The sequence below is a fragment of the Salvelinus namaycush genome, chromosome 3 (genome assembly GCF_016432855.1).
Source record: "Salvelinus namaycush isolate Seneca chromosome 3, SaNama_1.0, whole genome shotgun sequence".
Classification (NCBI taxonomy): domain Eukaryota; kingdom Metazoa; phylum Chordata; class Actinopteri; order Salmoniformes; family Salmonidae; genus Salvelinus; species Salvelinus namaycush.
Window position 1 is genome coordinate 6,486,260 of NC_052309.1, and position 17,057 is coordinate 6,503,316.

The following is a 17,057-nucleotide window of genomic DNA, read 5'->3' on the forward strand; positions in this document are numbered from 1 at the left end:
TTTACCATTCGGCCATCCGATTTGCTATCAATGCTCCTTATAGGACACATCACTGCACTCTATACTCCTCTGTAAACTCTCTGTATACCTGTCGCAAGACCCACTGGTTGATGCTTATTTATAAAACCCTCTTAGGCCACTCCCCCCTATCTGAGATATCTACTGCAGCCCTCATCCTCCACATACAACACCCGTTCTGCCAGTCACATTCTGTTAAAGGTCCCCAAAGCACACACATCCCTGGATCGCTCCTCTTTTCAGTTCGCTGCAGCTAGCGACTGGAACGAGCTGCAACAAACGCTCAAACTGGACAGTTTTATCTCAATCTCTTCATTCAAAGACTCAATCATGGACACTCTTACTGACAGTTGTGGCTGCTTTGTATGATGTAATGTTGTCTCTACCTTCTTGCCCTTTGTGCTGTTGTCTGTGCCCAATAATGTTTGCACCATGTTTTGTGTTGCTACCATGTTGTTGTTATGTTGTGTTGCTACCATGCTATGTTGTCATGTGTTGCTGCATTGCTATGTTGTTGTCTTAGTTCTCTCTTTATGTAGTGTTGTGTTGTCTCTCTTGTCCTATATTTATATTGTTTTTTCCAGTTTTCTTTTTATCCCAGGCCCTGTCCCCGGAGGAGGCCTTTTGCCTTTCTGTCGTTCTGCCCCTGAACAAGGCACTGTTCCTAGGCCGTCATTGAAAATAAGATTTTGTTCTTAACTGACTTGCCTAGTTAAATAAAGATTAAATTAATAAAAATAAATAAAATAAATAAATATTTTTGCAATTTAATTTAATTTTGATACTTAGGTATATTTAAAACCAAATACTTTTAGACTTTTACTCAAGTAGTATTTTACTGGGTGACTTTCACTTTTACTTGAGTAATTTTCTATTAAGGTATCTTTACTTTTACTCAGATATGACAATTGGGTTATTTTTCCACCACTGGGGATGACACTAAAAAACAAATTGTTTGGTTTCATCATGGGCTCCATACGTTCTTATAAGTGACGGAATTCGATTAATATCCCGGGCATGCCCGGTTTAACCGGATTAGCGTTGATTTCATTCGTTTTGAAATCGGGCTGCCTCCCGGGTGACATATGTCAAGCACGTGGAATTATTAGTAAGGATTCAGTGTTTTCACTTGCAAAAATGTTTGCTCAAAATGCATGTATCGCTTTAACTGCCTTCAGAATCAGAGTCCTCCTAAGGAAAACTACTTTGAAAATTGTAACATAGGCTTAGGCCCTAGGCTATTTAAAAATGAATAGTTTATGTTTCTAAACGATTCATCATACTATTTTGTTGACATTATGGCCCGGTGATGCTCGATTTGAGACGGCGCTCCTCCCTCACCACTTTTGCCCGGTGATGTGACGGGCCATAGCCCGGTTTATCCCGGTTTAGTCTAATCGTACTCTCTCAGTACAACCTCCAACCAGGTTCGTCGTTGCTTTCATGTACCGCAATGGATTTTGAGCACAACCAATGGTGCGCACCAGCATTCACCGCTTTGCCGCACCCAAGTGAGAGGGCGTTGGTGGGCGGAGCATCGCAGGACCTACAAGCAGAAGCAGACCTCTTTCAAAGCTGCAGGGTAGCGGATAAAAATACTGAAAATAGTACGCTCGCTTTCTACTAGAAGGTGCTGTCTTTTCAATCATATTTCAGCTAAACGAGGGTAAGTTAAAACGGATAATGTTGTTTCGTAGTAGTAAGCTCCGGCTAGCGCGAGACCATGTAATTATTCAGACGTTAATGTCGTTTCTCTTTGTACAATATGTAGAAATCTATAATGTTTCCTTTATTGACTGCGCGTCGCCAGTGGACTCTGCAGAGGAGCGTGTGCGACATATGATTTCATGTTTTATTCAACTGTAGCACTAGTATCAAACAGTACATCGTTTTGTTGGCCTTCGAAGGTTAGTAAAAACATCAAAAACAGCATGTATTACTTGGTCCCCCCCACACACCCGTCTCCTTCAATCGCAGGAGTGAGGCTCCAAGGCCACATTTTAGTAGGCTGTTGATTTTGTGTATTTTGCACAGCCTGCAGGATAGGAAGCTGAGTTTAGGTTGAATTAGTGCATGTTTACTGTTATGTATCTATCATAACAATATACGGTGCAGTATTATCTATTATGCAATGTTATTAGGAAATGTGTTTGTCCCTCTAGTGACTGGTAGCTTACTTTGCGTACTGTAGGCCTGAATGGGACAGGAAATGAAGAAATAGTCTCTGATAATAGCCAGCCACTGAGCTATGCTAGTGTGTGTTGCTATTGTAGGCCTTACTCAACCATGTATAACTTCATGCATGTAGTTTTCCTTGTGTACTGTAGTAATAATAATTAAGTATTTCATTTAAACATCCCACCATTTCATTGTCTATTTGAGCAATCTCCCAAGAGACCGTTGGAATACTCTTTCCTAATGATGCCAATCCAGAACACATCTTCAACAAGCCAAAGGATAAGGAAGCTCTGTGAAAAATAGCTTGATGAATTCCTAGTCTTTCTCTGTACATTGTCTGTATCATCCCATGTCCACGCTGTGAAAGCCTTGATAAGAGCAGAGGGTCATTCAGAGGATGAACATTGATGGCTGTGGAAGAAACACTTGTTTTCATGGTCTGTTGGAAAGCGGTTTGCTACAGTGTGTAATAATCTCTGGCTGTCATATATGTTGATTTTTCGGACAACATCGGAGAGCAGAGCAGATTCCATTAAGATGTTGCTTCTCTAGTCTACTAGCTGTAGATACTGTACATTTTCCAGTCAGTCAGTGGGCTGTAGCCTAATCCCCCTCCCCCTCCCCTCTCTCTTTCCCTCTGTGAGGATTAGTAGAGAAGGACTAGGCTAGAAGCCCTGTAGAGATAACTGTGGAGGGGTAACTCCCTGGATTTCGTTATTCTGGTGGAATGAGAGGAACACCCATTGGAGTGACGCTAGCAGTACCAAACACACACACACACTAACACGTTTTTGAAGTCTGTGTTGGTTTTAGGCCTACTAGACCAACCCACACCCTTGACCCCAGTGCAGATGATGAAAATGTGTTCCTCATTTCATTTTTTTTTTCTCACTCTCTTTCCTTCCTTTCTCAGAGTGTAAATATTTGGCACTGTTTCGGGTGTGTAAACAGTTTTGTCAGTGCACTGCATAGCGTTTATATTGTGTTAGACATAATAAACAATGTTTTCTGAGGAAGTTCTAAAAATTGTTTTGACTACCTAGGTTAATATTGACAATGTTACCAGGAAAAAGTCACGAACCAGCCCAGTGGCACTAATGTCCCGGAGCTTTGTCACTAGTCCACTGCTTTGCCTAGTTTCTTCTATAGTTTTCACTGGCATATACGTAGACTCAGGGCATCGCAGATGATACTAGAGCTATGTAAGACGGTGTGTGTGGGTCTACATTGCATTCAGGCTGCACAGAATCGCTGATCTACAAATCATCTTGCATCAATAATGTGGTCAAAATGAGAAGTTCTGTGCCTCACCTTGCTCAAACTAATCTCCTCAAACTCCCTAAGCAGGGTTTCTTCTCAGTACTGTTGTTAGACAGTGATCTCCCACACCCAGATAAAGCCTTGAGGACCCTCCCTCCCCAACCCCTGTCCCCTCAACACAACACTCAGAAAACAACATTTCCATGACAACAGTGTCAGCTTTAGACGTTACTACGACCGTAGTTCTGAGGAGGCCTTGGTAAGGCCCAGGAGTCACAACATTTAGCCTGCGTTTACATTTTGTCATTTCGAAAACACTCTTATCCAGTGTGACTTTAGGTCATTATTTCTCAATAATCCTTTTGTGTGCAAATGTAAAATATCCTTCTGTCCCTCAAAGGACCTCTATGGATTACATTTCAGGAATACATTATTATGATGATGATTTGGGGCCATATTCACAGCCGCTAAACACAGTCACCTCCTGCTGAGGCTGTGTCCCAAATGGCAACCCATTCCTTACATAATCAGTGCACCTATGGTCCCTGTTCCAAAGTAGTGCACTAGTACATTGTGAATAGGGTGCCATTTGGGATGCGTCTGTCTTGCATAATGATAACACTGCCATCTGTGTAACCCAGGCACTACTCTCATGTGCTGTAGCAGCCAGCAGCAAGTCCTGTTTGAAGACGCTAGTACCCTTTTCACACTACTGGGCCAATCTGAATCAAGCATAGTTGAAATGGGCAAGATTAAGTGCCTTCCTTTCTCCTTCTATAGTGAAGGACTCAAACAGTATGTTTTCACGAGATACTACTTTGTACTAACAAATCACGTCGCCAAAACGATCATAGACTCCTCACCTCGCCTCTTTCCATTTAAAAATGACAGATTTTTCCAGTGGAAATGCAAGGTAATGAATTAGAAGAAATGCTGCTCGTCCTCTTCCAGCTAACAGTCATGTGATCCCCAAGACCCAGGTCAAGGACAATCCACCTGTTGAACATATTGGTTAAGACCAGACTGATGACGCTTTATGGCACTGATGGGGGTTCATCTAAGCATTATCATCTGTCCAAAACAAACCAATGTTGATATGTGGACTTCTAACTCCAATAACATGAAATGGCGTCTAACTCTAGTCCTAAGAGTTGATTTCAAGCCCCGGAGAAATGGCGTTTTATATCAGAGTTGTATTATCAGGGCACAGTGGATTATAAATATTTCTGTATTTTTTTCATGAATTCTGGTTAAATAACGTCACTTGGGGTTGTATTCAATCAAAACTTGTTACGAAGTTTCTAAGAAGTCAAAAAACAAGCAAGATGTTTGCGGTAATGTGCAGTTTGATTTTGTGCATTATTTCAGCTTACTAGGTTTTGCCATATACACACAGAATCAAACTCAGGAATACTGCCCATAACATTACATTTAAATGAGCAACAAGAGTATCTCTAATGCATTCTTCTGTCCGCAGTCCAGAAACATTAGTAGTAGTTAGTTGTCTGAGGCTCAGGCAGCAGTGGTTTCCTACATCCCATTGGTAGGAGTATTATGGATTCCAGCTGTGACAGGCATACACTGCAGAGTTAAAATCAGACTGACTTAGGCTGAATGCCTAAGTGCACTTCCCATGATGTGAGAGGGTGACACACTCAAGAGGAGGAGGGGGGGGGGTTGAAACCAAGTATCTGTTTCTTCTCATGGCAAAATCCATTCACTAAATATGACTTGACTGGCATATTTTTGGAGCTAACTCAAGTAGTCTTTATCCTTGTTTTGTCTCTTTTTCTGACCTAGGATATGAACTAGAATTGATGAAAAGGCCTTTTCAACAGAACTTCCTGCTCTGATCGAACGCAGCGTAGCCATATTAAATATATGCGTGGTCAGTCATGCCAACTATGTCCCCTCAAATATGACTAATGAGGTGCACAGTGGGTGTACATAACATGAATGAGTTAGCTGAAATGAGCTGAAAAGCTAACTGAAATACTTTGCTATTTCGTTAAGTTCTCTATTATTATTGGAGATCTAAAGTCACGTTCATCTCATTGTAAAGGACCCCTCCCCTCCCTGTTACCAAGCCCTCCCTGTTACCAAGCCCTCCCTGTTGCCAAGCCAATCCTAAAGCTGGAAACAACTCTCCCTGTTACCAAGCCCTCCCTGTTACCAAGCCAATCCTAAAGCTGGAAGCAACCCTCCCTGTTACCAAGCCCATCTGTAGAGCTGGAAGCAACCCTCCCTGTTACCAAGCCCACCTGTAGAGCTGAAAACAACCCTCCCTGTTACCAAGCCCATCTGTAGAGCTGGAAACAACCCTCCCTGTTACCAAGCCCACCTGTAGAGCTGAAAACAACCCTCCCTGTTACCAAGCCCATCTGTAGAGCTGAAAACAACCCTCCCTGTTACCAAGCCCATCTGTAGAGCTGAATACAGCCCCCCCTGTTACCAAGCCCATCTGTAGAGCTGAATACAGCCCCCCCTGTTACCAAGCCCATCTGTAGAGCTGAAAACAACCCTCCCTGTTACCAAGCCCATCTGTAGAGCTGAAAACAACCCTCCCTGTTACCAAGCCCATCTGTAGAGCTGAAAACAACCCTCCCTGTTACCAAGCCCACCTGTAGAGCTGAAAACAACCCTCCCTGTTACCAAGCCCATCTGTAGAGCTGAAAACAACCCTCCCTGTTACCAAGCCCATCTGTAGAGCTGAAAACAACCCTCCCTGTTACCAAGCCCATCTGTAGAGCTGAAAACAACCCTCCCTGTTACCAAGCCCACCTGTAGAGCTGAAAACAACCCTCCCTGTTACCAAGCCCATCTGTAGAGCTGAAAACAACCCTCCCTGTTACCAAGCCCATCTGTAGAGCTGAAAACAACCCTCCCTGTCACCAAGCCCACCTGTAGAGCTGAAAACAACCCTCCCTGTCACCAAGCCCACCTGTAGAGCTGAAAACAACCCTCCCTGTTACCAAGCCCATCTGTAGAGCTGAAAACAACCCTCCCTGTTACCAAGCCCATCTGTAGAGCTGAAAACAACCCTCCCTGTTACCAAGCCCATCTGTAGAGCTGGAAACAACCCTCCCTGTTACCAAGCCCATCTGTAGAGCTGAAAACAACCCTCCCTGTTACCAAGCCCATCTGTAGAGATGGAGAGTTGAAAACTACCATCGATCTCTCCTGATGTTCTCTCTTTCTGTTTCCCCTTCTCTCTATCTCCCCTTTTCTCTGTCTCTCGTTCTATGCTCTAATCACTGCCACATGGCAGGATGCAGGCCTGAGCCTTGGAGAATGGAGTAAGTTATGGACCGCATCTGGACTGTTGCAGAATATCTCCAGAACTGTCTTACTGTAATCAATACTAGTGACTTTTGGCTAGTTTCCCCCAGGGATTCCATGTTGGAATGTGGCCCAGATTGAATCATTCCTTTGATTCCATCAGAAGGTTCTCAGGTTCCAAATGGGGCTGTTACATCCATGAGAGTGCAATTGTAACAAATTGATTAGTTAGAAGCAGAACATATGGCGTATTTGAACTTAAATGTTGATATGTTAACCTGTGTGTCCCTCCTACTACTACTACTACTACTACTACTACTAGTCCCAATGATGAAATAGATTTCAACTCCCAGTTCACAAGTGTGGAAGGTGTTAATAACATATGGAGTAGACCTGGTGTATTGTGATGGGCTGCTCTACTATTACATAATGGTGTAAAAGGCTATCCCAGTTTCCATGGTAATGTGGGCTGTTTCCATAGTGACCACAGTCAACGCTACACCCCTGCACACTTCAGATGTGCACCAGTTGTTGAGTAATAGTGGGGAGGGGAGCTGTGTGATGGCTGGGGTTAGTACTGTATGTAATAGTGGGGAGCTGTGTGATGGCTGGGGTTAGTACTGTATGTAATAGTGGGGAGGGGAGCTGTGTGATGGCTGGGGTTAGTACTGTATGTAATAGTGGGGAGAGGGGAGCTGTGTGATGGCTGGGGTTAGTACTGTATGTAATAGTGGGGAGGGGAGCTGTGTGATGGCTGGGGTTAGTACTGTATGTGATAGTGGAGAGCTGTGTGATGGCTGGGGTTAGTACTGTATGTGATAGTGGAGAGCTGTGTGATGGCTGGGGTTAGTACTGTATGTAATAGTGGGGAGCTGTGTGATGGCTGGGGTTAGTACTGTATGTAATAGTGGGGAGCTGTGGGGAGCTGTGTGATGGCTGGGGTTAGTACTGTATGTAATAGTGGGGAGGGGAGCTGTGTGATGGCTGGGGTTAGTACTGTATGTATAGTGGGGAGCTGTGTGATGGCTGGGGTTAGTACTGTATGTAATAGTGGGGAGGGGAGCTGTGTGATGGCTGGGGTTAGTACTGTATGTGATAGTGGAGAGCTGTGTGATGGCTGGGGTTAGTACTGTATGTAATAGTGGGGAGTTGTGTGATGGCTGGGGTTAGTACTGTATGTAATAGTGGGGAGCTGTGTGATGGCTGGGGTTAGTACTGTATGCAGATGAACCAGCCAGTGGTGAAATGTAAAGCACTGGGCCTGATGCTGTCATTGTATCAGCATCAGATGTTATCAGTAGCTGCACAGTGCTAGATCCCGTAAATGTTGATAGTGATTTTTTTTCTTCATAACATCCACTGGTTACATTGGTAACCGGTGGATGGAGGACACCTACTGTGTGTGTGTCAGTATGGGTTTAAATTGGGAGAGGTTTTGTGCTACTTGCTACGCAGCTTCAGTCTTTTTAGTCAGACGACTCAGCGAGTTAAGTGAAGTATGTGCAGCAAGTTGCTGACTTCACTTGCTGTCAGAAGTTGGGGTGTGTGTGAGTAAATGATTCAGTGAATGTTATGAATGTCAGCCATGTCTGCTCGGGGGACTGACCGTAATATGAGTAGGCCTAGTAGTGAACCATTCAGAACAGTAAGCTGATATCAGTAACTGGGTGTGAACGTTTTAACCAAATTGGGCTCCTTAACATTAAGAGAAATCCCTTACTGAAAATCAACTTTTTTGTAGATTTAAAAAAAAAAAGTAGCAAGTGAACAGAATGGTGGATCAATTCCTCAACAACTAAGAGTGTTGACGTGTGAGGCTCATCTTCTCCGCTGTCTTGGTGCCCTGGCAACCACACTGAACAGCGTGAAGCGAACCCGTGCACATGCGCATATACTGTGAGAGCTAAGTGATGCATCTTATTATCCTAGTCATTGATGACAGGCCCTGGTTTACTGAGGTTGCGAGACTTTGCAAGCCAAGAAATTGTGAGATACAGCATTCCATTTGCCAGACACACTTTTTGATTGCCGATTAGATAGGCCTAGTGCACGGTTCTGACTGTCTGCCTGGTGGCTGACCTGCCTATACTGTGCCCCTCTCTCTCCCCGTCCGTCGCTAGCTCACTATGAAAGATGTTTGTGTTCTTGGAATTTCAGCAACTTGTTAGTCTCCTCCATTCCAGAAATACTGAATGTTAAGAGTCGATTCCTTTTGGAATCGAATGTTGACACTCACAAATGGGAGTCGATGTGCATGTTAACATCAGAAGCCTCCTCCCTAAGTTTACTTTTATTCACTGCTTTAGCACACTCCGCCAACCCTGATGTCCTAGCCGTGTCTGAATCCTGGCTTAGGAAGGCCACCAAATATTCTGAAATTTCCATCCCCAATTACAACATTTTCCGTCACGACAGAACTGCTAAAGGGGGCGGAATTGCAATCTACGATAGAGATAGCCTGCTAACCCAGCCAACAGCTCTGCACCCCCTGCAGCAACTGCCCCCCCCCCCCCCCCCTCTTCTCCTTCAACCAAATCCAGACAGCTGAGGTTCTGAAAGAGCTGCAAAATCTGGATCCCTACATATCAGCTGGGCTAGACAATCTCGTCCCTCTCTTTCTAAAATTATCCGCTGCCATTGTTGCAACCCCTATTACTGGTCTGTTCAACCTCACTTTTGTATCGTTTGAGATTACTAAAGATTAGAAAGCGGCCGTGGTCATTTTCTCTTCAAAGGGGGAGACACTCTTGACCCAAACTGTTACAGACTTATATCCATCCTGCCCTGCCTTTCTGAAGTCTTCGAAAGCCAAGTGAACAAACCAATCACCGACCATTTCGAATCCCACCGTACCTTCTCCACTATGCAATCTGGTTTCCGAGCTGGTCAAGGTCCTAAACGATATCATAACCGCCATCGATAAAAGACAATACTGTGCAGCCGTCTTCATCGACCTGGCCAAGGCTTTCGACTCTGTCAATCACCGTATTCTTATCGGCAGACTCAACAGCCTTGGTTTCTCAAATGACTGCCTCGCCTGGTTCACTAACTACTTCTCAGATAGAGTTCAGTGTGTCAAATCGGAGGGCCTGTTGTCCGGACCCCTGGCAGTGTCTGTGGGTGCGACAGGATTCAATTCTTGGGCCGACTCTTTTCTCTGTATATATCAATGATGCTGCGGGTGATTCTTTGATCCAACACTCCTTTCGTGGCCTCCAACTGCTCTTAAATGCTAGTAAAATGAAATGCATGCTCTTCAACCGATCGCTGCTCGCACCAGCCCGCCCGACTAGCATCACCACTCTGGACGGTTCTAACTTAGAATATGTGGACAACTATAAATACCTACAGTTGAGGTCGTAAGTTTGCACCTTAGTCAAATACATTTGAACTCAGTTTTTCACAATTCCTGACATTTAATCCTAGTAAAAAATTCCCTGTTTTAGGTCAGTTAGGTTCACCACTTTATTTTAGGAATGTGAAATGTCAGAATAATAGTAGAGATAATTATTTATTTCAGCTTTTATTTTTCATCACATTCCCAGTGGGTCAGAAATTTACATACACTCAATTAGTATTTGGTAGCATTGCCATTAAATTGTTTAACTTGGGTCAAATGTTTCGAGTAGCCTTCCACAAGCTTCCCACAATAAGTTGGATGAATTTTGGCCCATTCCTCCTGACAGAGCTGGTGTAAATGAGTCAGGTTTGTAGGCCTCCTTGCTCGCACAAGCTTTTTCAGTTCTGCCCACAAATTTTCTATGGGATTGAGGTCAGGGCTTTGTGATAGCCACTCCAATATCTTGACTTTGTTGTTCCTTAAGCCATTTTGCCACAACTTTGGAAGTATGTGTTTGGGGTCATTGTCCATTTGGAAGATTTGCGACCAAACTTTAACTTCCTGACTGATGTCTTGAGATGTTGCTTCAATATATCCATGTAATTTTCCTCCCTCATGAAGCCATCTATTTTGTGAAGTGCACCAGTCCCTCCTGCAGCAAAGCACCCAGACAACATGATGCTGCCACCCCCGTGCTTCACGGTTGGGATGGTGTTCTTCGGCTTGCAAGCCTCCCCCATTTTCCTCCAAACATAACGATGGCCAAACAGTTCTATTTTTGTTTCATCAGACCAGAGGACATTTCTCCAAAATGTCCCCATGTGCAGTTGCAAACCGTAGTCTGGCTTTTTTTATGGCGGTTTGCAGCAGTGGCTTCATCCTTGCTGAGCAGCCTTTCAGGTTATGTCGATATAGGACTCGTTTTACTGTGGATATAGATACTTTTGTACCTGTTTCCTCCAGCATCTTCACAAGGTCCTTTGCTGTTGTTCTGGGATTGATTTGCACTTTTCGCACCAAAGTACGTTCATCTCTAGGAGACAGAACGCGCCTCCTTCCTGAGCAGCATGACGGCTGCGTGGTCCCATGGTGTTTATACTTGCGTACTATTGTTTGTACAGATGAATGCGGTACCTTCAGGTGTTTGGAAATTGCTCCCAAGGATGAACCAGACTTTTCCTAAAGTCTTGCCTGATTTCTTTTGATTTTCCCATGATGTCAAGCAGAGAGGCACTGAGTTTGAAGGTAGGCCTTGAAATACATCCACAGGTACACTTCCAATAGGCTAATTGACATCATTTGAGTCAATCAGAAGCTTCTAAAGCCATGACATCATTTTCTCGAATTATCCAGGTTGTTTAAAGGCACAGTCAACTTAGTGTATGTAAACTTCTGACCCACTGGAATTGTGATACAGTGAATTATAAGTGAAATAATCTGTCTGTAAACAATTGTTGGAAAAATGACTTGTGTCATGCACAAAGTAGATGTCCTAACCGACTTGCCAAAACTATGTTTGTTAACAAGACATTTGTGGAGTGGTTGAAAAACGAGTTTTAATGACTCCAACCTAAGTGTATGTAAACTTCCGACTTCAACTGTATGTCACTCCAGTGTGAATTGCTAAATTGTAATTACTTCGCCACTATTGGCCTATTTATTGCCTTACCTCCTTACTTCATTTGCGCACACTGTGTACAGATTTTTCTGCTGTGTTATTGACAGTACGTATGCTTATCCCATGTGTAACTCTGTTTTGTCGCACTGCTTTGCTTTATCTTGGCCAGGTTGCAGTTGTAAATGAGAACTTGTTCTCAACTGGTCTACCTGGTTAAATAAAGGTGAAGTAAAAAAAATAATAAAGGAGTCTATGAATCAGTTATTTTGGAGTCAACTCCATACCACTACGTCATCGTTGTAAACATTTGGGAAAAGGCAGAAAGGCAAGCAACAGCAACTACGTTACTTTTGAGAAGTTAAATGAGGAGAAAATGCCAACTTTGCCAGGTGAAGTTTAAGGTACAGTAATGGTAGTACAGGTGCAATGCTTAACCTTCTGAAAGAGACGCACCGTGAGACACACCACTGCTGGCAGCAGTGCAGCTGCATTGTGAATTCACATGTAATTCTAGTCACATCCCTAGTTTTCCTCTTATAACCATGATCAGAAAATGTAGCACAACACATGAAAAATGGCACTATATGTTCTCAAGAAGCTGAGATCTGGAGGGAATTGAATTGATAGTCGCTGCTTGCTAGTCTGGTCACGACTATTTCTTCTCTCCAGAAGTAAACAACTGAGTTTTCTAGATTGATAATCCTGGTAGGACTCTGAATATTTTCACAGCATTATGCCTGGCTTTTGACTTCCCCAGTTCAGACACTCAGTGGAAGTGTTATCTGGGAATACTGTTTGTACTGGACATCTGGGCTGTTTCAAGTTGACCTCAGAAGGACGTTACAAGCAGGAAGTGTATTTCATCTCCTGTTCTCTTTCCTAGTGTAACATTGTGTGTAACATTGTGTGTAAGAAACAATGTCATTTTATAGAGGGCAATAGTAATGGCGTCTTTTTGTAGGCATTAACAGAGGCGTACTCCACCATGGCTCATTGGCCAAAGACAATGGGAAAATGAATGTTGTTTTTTGGGCGGTTTTTGGATAAGTGCAGAAAATTAAGTCTGTTGGAAACACAGGCTTAGGAGCTCTTCTATGTTTTGTTCTATAAAATAGTCTTAATCTAGGAACGTAAGTTTTTGTGAAAAAGCCTATGTTTACAATCAACCTTAATTTCACAGTTTATCCCCAAAAACATTCTTTCCCTATTAATTTCCCCCATAGGAATGGCCAACGATCCAGAGGTAGAAAAAATTTGAACTAATTTCCTGTTTTTAGGACTGCAAGCTGGTTGAGCTCTATTCTCTCACGTTCTAGTTTCCAGTTTCACTATCCTCAAGGCAACCCCGTTCTGTGGTCTATGTATTGACCTTTGACCTGACTGGATGGCTGTTCACACAGAACTCTGACCTCAATGAACCCATGGAAGGTTTGGTCTCTGTCTTTGTCCAAAATGGCACCATTTTCCCTATATAGTGCACTACTTTTGAATCGAGTCCTAGTGACTTTATTGGAAGTATGGTGTTTACCTTAGATGTACAGGTCATGGAGACAGAGGCTCTTGACTTAATAGAATGACTTAATAGAATACATTTAATAGAAATATAATTACTATTCTATGGGCGGGCTTCCTTGGGTTCTGTAAGTGAGGTCAAGGCTGTATACCTGAGATTTATCCAAAGCTAGTCTTAACTGTGGAATTGAAAAAAGAAACTCCATAAAATTAGGAAGTGGTTGACATTTTTTATGTTTAAGAAGTGATATAGCTATTGTATTCAGATTTTATTATACAGTAAGATTTGGACAAAATGAATAACAGTTGATGAAGCCATTTTGCTCTCTGTGTTCCCATGGATGTCAAAGTCTAGAGGACTGGGATCAGCAGCAGTGTATCTGTTACTGCCTGGAGGCGGTGGGAGATCCTATTACACAAAGCCTCAGTTATTTCCTGAGCTTGGCTGCTGCAGCAGGAATAAGGATAGTGATGGTGGTCACTCTGTTAGCACTGAAAGCACTTAGTTCATGTTTCAGCTGTGTTTTTTTAAAGCTAGTTTACCCCCATGTTGTGTGTTTTTGTCCTTAGTTTGAAGAAGTACATCTGAAAGACTCTCGACCACAGTTAGAGGTTATAATGGAGTCCACTTGCTTGTTGTCTATATCAGATACCAGGGACAGTGTATAATTACCATTTAGTGTGTTTTTGTCCTTAGTTTGTTGAAGCTGTGCATATAAGCAGACACTTTTCTCAACCACAGTTGCTTTTAGAGCCTTCTTGTTCTGGGTCGTTTTCTCTTGTATGAGGAGTCAGATTTAGTCTGCGACGTTCCCTTTCCACAGTAATGGCACCACAACAATCACAGCAGATCCTCAACAGTCAAGAGTGCTGAGTCAGTCATAGAACGGAAGACTCAGAGCGGAGCTAAGAGACCGCGACCATTAAGGGACCGTTCCATTCCTGGACACAGAACCCCATGGTTACATCCCACATGGCACCCTATTCCATAGAGTGCACTACTTTTGAACAGGCCATGATAGGCCCCAGTTAAAAGTAGTGCACTATATAGGGAATAGCATCCCATTTGGGTCTCTGGAAAGAACCTATTCTCTACCAGCCAGTGCAGCATTGTCCTCTGTTCTGTTGGACAATAAATAGGCAATTCGTGATAGTCGGATTAGTAACAGACCAGAGGTTCTGGGTATTTTTGGGCCCTAATGAGATTGGCACAGGAAGACCTATCCCTAATTGCTATTTTTCAACTTTTTCATGTTGGTATTTGGCAGCCTGAAATACAAAGTGTGAAACAGAGTATATGAGTTGCGATTCCAGACTAGTTCCTCTGGACTAATTTACATTCACGAAATACAATCTCAAGAATCCCTCAGATCAGAAAAGAGAACCATAGCTTCAATACTGACACTAAAACAGTGTAGAAATTATATATATATACACACACACACACCATTTGTATGGCTGAAGTATGTATCATTTAAAAAATAAAAATAAACGTTTCTCCAGGTGTTTTAGTTTCACCCAAACTATTGTCAGTTAGTCTCTGGCACTAAATGGACTGGGCACATCTCTCTGCTGTGAGGCCTGGATGGTTTGGTCCTGGCTAGTGGTTATCATAGCAGCCCTGTGTCCTGTTTTGGCTGAGATGTGTCTAATTGCTGAGGACTGAGAAGGACTAATGGTGTACGGTGGTGTCTGCCAGGCAGCCCAGAGACGGTGGTGTCTGCCAGGCAGCCCAGAGACGGTGGTGTCTGCCAGGCAGCCCAGAGACGGTGGTGTCTGCCAGGCAGCCCAGAGACGGTGGTGTCTGCCAGGCAGCCCAGAGACGGTGGTGTCTGCCAGGCAGCCCAGAGACGGTGGTGTCTGCCAGGCAGCCCAGAGACGGTGGTGTCTGCCAGGCAGCCCAGAGACGGGGGTGTCTGCCAGGCAGCCCAGAGACGGGGGTGTCTGCCAGGCAGCCCAGAGACGGGGGTGTCTGCCAGGCAGCCCAGAGACGGGGGTGTCTGCCAGGCAGCCCAGAGACGGGGGTGTCTGCCAGGCAGCCCAGAGACGGGGGTGTCTGCCAGGCAGCCCAGAGACGGGGGTGTCTGCCAGGCAGCCCAGAGACGGGGGTGTCTGCCAGGCAGCCCAGAGACGGGGGTGTCTGCCAGGCAGCCCAGAGACGGGGGTGTCTGCCAGGCAGCCCAGAGACGGGGGTGTCTGCCAGGCAGCCCAGAGACGGGGGTGTCTGCCAGGCAGCCCAGAGACGGGGGTGTCTGCCAGGCAGCCCAGAGACGGGGGTGTCTGCCAGGCAGCCCAGAGACGGGGGTGTCTGCCAGGCAGCCCAGAGAGGCCTACTTGGGCCTTTTTCAAATACTGTCAAAATGCATCCTGATCCTCATGCCTTTCTTGAGGTCGTCACTGTGGTAACATGATTGGCTAGGTTAGATTTAAAGAGGAATCCACTGCATTGATTTCAGCAATCATGTCAGATCAGGGATTGATTGCTTCATGGAAGGAAGGATGCGTTTTTTGAGTATTGGAGCAGGGCCCCGCCTAGCTCTAAGGCTCTATGCTGGCTGTCTTTTTCCTCTGGGGGGAGGTCAACTCCCAGGCTGGTAATGTCCTCTGTCTAAGGGCACATTATCCCATCAGACAGCATTGACAAAAATGATCCTGGATCAATTGGAAATCGCTTATTTACCTCTAGCCCGACTCCAGCCGCTCTACGTTGATTCTCATATGAACATGTCAGTGTGATGTCTGGCAGTGTGAGACTACTGTCCTCTGTCTCCTCCATTTCTCCCAGACATCAATGCTGTTCTATGGGAGATAGTGGTGCAACTTGTTCATGGTGCGCAGCAACAAGCACTCATAGCTCTGCTATGCAACAGAATCCCTGCCCTCCATTCTCTGGACTGATAATGGCATTTCACAGTAACTCAGTAACTCCTGCTCTCCCTTACTCACTGTGCTAGTCAATGTTTGGTTGGCTTGCTGGTTTATTTGTTATTTAACCTTTATTTAACTAGGCAAGTCAGTTAAGAACAAATTCTTATTTACAATGATGGCCTACACCAGCTAAAACCCGGACGACGCTGGGCCAATTGTGGCCCGCCCTATGGGACTCCCAATCACGGCCGGTTGTGATACAGCCTGGATTCGAACCAGGGTGTCTGTAGTGGCGCCTCAAGCACTGCGAAGCAGTGCCTTAGACCGCTGCTCGCCACTCGCTGCGCCACATTTTCATTTTATCCCTTGTAATGATGACGGTTGAGTGTCTGTTTTGTATCTAGACTGACTGAGCCAGAGGAAATGGACAGGAAATCAATAAGCCCTGGGGGGTGTGGTCACACTATCAAAACAGGAAGCAGCAGAGGTGATGGCATGAAGCCAAGTAATGTGACTGAATGTTTAGCACACCAAGCGTGACGTGACATTTTTCCATCTGGCTGTCTGCCTTGGATATTAAATGTAATCTTGATTAAAACATGTTTTGTGTTCATTAGGCAACAAATTAAGAGACTGAAACATGGGAGATACTACCTGGGATTATCTAATAATACATGCAAATTTTCGTTTTCTGTTTTAAAACATTTTGGTACGATGTGTTTCCCAAACTGGGGTTCCGCGGAGGTACTCCCTAATCCCCATTCAAATTGGATTAGGGAGGAAAACGAAGTGTCTGCTGTAAAAGGCCCATGATCATCTGACATTGTACAGGAGATAGGGCCCCCCCATCTGACATTGTACAGGAGATAGGGCCCCCCCATCTGACATTGTACAGGAGATAGGGCCCCCCCATCTGACATTGTACAGGAGATGGGGGCCCCCCCATCTGACATTGTACAGGAGATAGGCCCCCTCCCCCATCTG

At 44.5% G+C, this 17,057-nt stretch overlaps 1 protein-coding gene across 4 annotated transcripts in view; it reads left to right on the top strand.

Moving 5' to 3' along the window:
* Positions 1 to 1,562: 1,562 nt before the first annotated feature.
* Positions 1,563 to 17,057, top strand: part of LOC120044883 (alpha-adducin-like) — a 43,718-nt gene continuing 28,223 nt past the window's right edge. For all 4 annotated transcript variants that reach the window (XM_038989600.1, XM_038989601.1, XM_038989602.1 and 1 more), the window contains exon 1: positions 1,563 to 1,684. The gene's annotated coding sequence lies outside the window, so the exon portion shown is untranslated. The remainder of the gene's footprint in view (positions 1,685 to 17,057) is intronic.